This window comes from Arachis stenosperma, chromosome 9 (genome assembly GCF_014773155.1).
Source record: "Arachis stenosperma cultivar V10309 chromosome 9, arast.V10309.gnm1.PFL2, whole genome shotgun sequence".
Classification (NCBI taxonomy): Eukaryota; Viridiplantae; Streptophyta; class Magnoliopsida; order Fabales; family Fabaceae; genus Arachis; species Arachis stenosperma.
The window spans coordinates 28,960,971-28,964,776 of record NC_080385.1 but is presented as its reverse complement, the minus strand read 5'-3'; the positions used below and the strand labels follow the sequence as shown (position 1 = coordinate 28,964,776).

The window sequence follows — 3,806 nt, the reverse complement described above, 5'->3', positions numbered from 1 at the left end:
GATTTCCCTTTTAACTTTTGAAATCAAAAACTGAAAAGTGGTTACCTTAAATCAAGGGATTAGATGGAGAGAAGGATTTGATTTGACAATAACCACTTCCAAGAAGATATTACGACACAAGAAGGAAGATTCTTAAGTACATAGAGAGATAAAAACTGTTAGGGTAGGGTTATGGAATTTGGTGGGGCCCATAAAATTTGAATTCTGCGTTCCCTCCCCCTAGACCACAGCTCTTCCATTGTGCCATTTATTTTTATCTCATCCAAACCTACGAGCAAAACAGAACAGAGTCACAAATTCACAGATTTTCAATAAAACTCAAATCAAACATTCCCAAACTTTTTCTCAATGAACAGAATCTGTCTTCACAGAGAGGTTTTGTAAAAATATCAGCAATTTGGTCTTCAGATTTTACAAATTGAATATCAATAGTACCATTTTGCACATGTTCCCTAATGAAATGATATTTTATCTCAATGTGCTTAGTTCTTGAGTGCAGAACTGGATTTTTTGAAATGTTTATAGCACTCATATTATCACAAAATAAGGGTATACTATTGATTTTTAATTTGTAATCTTCCAATTGTGTTTTTAACCAAATTAATTGTGAGCAACAAGCAGATGCGGAAACATATTCGGCTTCAGCAGTAGATAGAGCCACTGTGGCTTGTTTCTTGCTTGACCACATGTTGAGTGAGCTTCCAAGGAAGCAACACATGCCGGAGGTGCTCCTCCTATCCACCCGATCTCCGCATAATCTGCATCACAAAACCCTACTGCACAAAAGTCATCAGATTTAGGATACCATAATCCATAATTACAAGTTCCCTTAATGTATCTAATGATGCGTTTAACAGCCGTAAGGTGGGATTCTTTTGGATGTGATTGAAACCTTGAACATACACCCACACTTTGGACTATATCCGGTCTAGAGGAGGTAAGGTACATGAGTGAACCTATCATTCCTCTATACCTTGTTTCATCCACATCTTGGCCATCATCATCCTTTTCAAGTTTAGTATTGGGATGCATAGGAGTGCCCATTGATTTGGAATTTTCTAGGCCAAACTTTTTGATAAGTTCTTTTGCATACTTTCCTTGGTGAATGAAAGTACCACTAGGAGTTTGCTTAATTTGGAGGCCAAGAAAGAAAGTAAGCTCTCCCATTAAACTCATCTCAAACTCACTAGTCATGAGTTTTCCAAACTCTTCACACAAGGAAACATTGGCCGAACCAAATACAATGTCATCAACATACACTTGAACAAGAAGAATATCATCATTAGACGCTTTAATGAATAAGGTAGTGTCGGTGGTTCCCCTTTGAAAATGATTTTCCAACAAGAAGGCACTAAGCCTTTCATACCAAGCTCTTGGAGCTTGTCTAAGACCATAAAGAGCCTTAGTTAATTTAAAAACATGATTTGGAAATTCTTTATGTTCAAAACCGGGGGGTTGAGCCACATACACTTCCCTATCAATAAAACCATTAAGGAAAGCACACTTAACATCCATTTGAAACATTTTGAAACCCTTATGGGCAGCATAGGCAAGAAGCAACCTAATTGCTTCCATTCTAGCTACCGGAGCAAAAGACTCATCAAAATCAATACCCTCTTCTTGATCGTAACCTTGGGCCACTAATCTAGCCTTGTTACGAACAACTTGTCCATCCTCACCAAGTTTATTTTTAAACACCCACTTAGTACCCGTTACCTTCTTACCATCCGGATGAGGTACCAATGTCCAAACCTTATTCTTATCAAATTGAGCAAGCTCCTCTTGCATAGCTTTGACCCATGATGGATCCTCAAGAGCTTGTTTGACATTGTTGGGCTCTATTTGTGACAAGAGAGCAAGATTGCTAGGTTCGGTTGGTCTTTTGGTGGATGATCTTGTTGTTACTCCTTGAGAGGGATCCCCAATGATGAATTCATGAGGATAACCCTTCATAGACTTCCATTCTCTAGGCTTTCGGACAGGTGTTGAGCTTTGATGAACTTCTGGTGGTCTCACTGTTTCAGTTTCTCGTCCCTGCTCAGGAGACAAATCGGGAGTTTCTCCTTCAATCTGACGAGACAAAACTGGACTGGCAGATTCTTCATTCTGGACAGATTTGGGATTTTCTTTGCTTGTTCCAGCTCCTTCTTCATCTGAATCATTATCTATCACAGTACTGGGAATTAAGTTAGAATCACAAAAAGTAACATGTATGGATTCCTCTATTGTCCTATGTTCCTTGAGATAAATTCTATAAGCCTTGCTTGTGGTGGAATATCCAACAAACATTCCTTCATAGGATTTTGGATCAAATTTTCCAAGATTTTCTTTATTGTTAAGAACAAAGCATTTGCATCCAAAAACATGAAAGTACTTAAGATTTGGAGGGGTTCCTTTCCATAGCTCATAAGGAGTTTTCTTTAACCCTTTCCTAATGATTGTTCTATTCAAAATATAACATGCTGTGTTCACAGCTTCAGCCCACAAAAATTTAGGAATTTCATTCTCACATAGCATGGCCCTAGTCATTTCTTGAAGGCTTCGATTCCTTCTTTCAACCACCCCATTTTGTTGGGGTGTTCTAGGACATGAGAAATTGTGAGAAATCCCTAAGTCATCACAGAATTTTTCAAAATCTTGATTTTCAAATTCTCTTCCATGATCACTTCTCAAATGGGCAATTTTCAAATCTTTTTCATTTTGAATTTTCTTACAAAGGGTGGAAAAAGCATAAAACGCATCATTCTTATGAGCAAGGAAAAGTACCCAACCAAATCTAGAGTAATCATCAACTACAACAAGACCATAATGTTTACCTCCCAAACTTTGAGTTCTAGTAGGACCAAAAAGATCAATATGTAACATTTCCAATGGCCTTTTGGTTGAGATTCCATCTTTTAATTTAAAAGATGATTTTACTTGTTTGCCCAATTGGCAAGCTTCACAAGTAAGATCCTTATCAAACTTGATGTTAGGAATTCCTCTAACCAAATTCCTTTTGACTAGCTTAGAAATTTGGTACATGCTAGCATGTCCCAACTTTCTATGCCAAAGCCATTTTTCAGATTCAAGAGAGGTGAAACATGTTACATTTTGTTCCTTTAAATCCTCAAGAGTTAATCCATACACATTATTGCATCTTTTAGCTTCAAATAAAACATCCCCAGTTTTCTCACAAACAACCAAACAAACAAACTTCTTAAAGATAACATCAAAACCTAAATCACACAATTGACTAACACTAAGTAAGTTATGTTTCAAACCATTTACAAGAAGCACATCATTTATACAAGAAGAAAAGTTTTTACCAACTTTCCCAACAGCCACTATTTTTCCTTTTGCATCATCACCAAAAGTGACAAGTCCTCCATCATACTCATCAAGCTTTATGAAGAAGGTTGTCCTTCCGGTCATATGCCTAGAGCATCCGCTATCCATGTACCACATATTTTCCTTTTTCTTGGATGCTAGGCAGACCTACAAAATAAACTCAAGTGACCTTAGGTATCCAAATTTTCTTGGATCCTTTCACGTTAAACCATCTCTTATGTCCCAAATCATTGTAATCAAAAACAACTTTGTAAACTTTGTCACCAATCATTCTTTCACCAAAGAAGCATTGAACTGGAAAATGACCACTTCGGTTGCACATTCTACAAAATCTTGGAGTTGCAGTTTTGTTAAAGTGAGTTGGGTCTTGATATGTTACATCATTTGAAGATGAGGCAATATTTTCAAAATGTGATTTTTCAGATTTATAAAATCCCAACCCAGCTTTATCATAAAGAGGTTTTTGGCTTGCCAAG

The 3,806-nt window shown here is 37.0% G+C and overlaps 1 pseudogene; it reads right to left on the bottom strand.

Moving 5' to 3' along the window:
* Positions 1 to 346: 346 nt before the first annotated feature.
* LOC130948143 (secreted RxLR effector protein 161-like) lies at positions 347 to 1,019 on the bottom strand (annotated as a pseudogene).
* Positions 1,020 to 3,806: the final 2,787 nt, after the last annotated feature.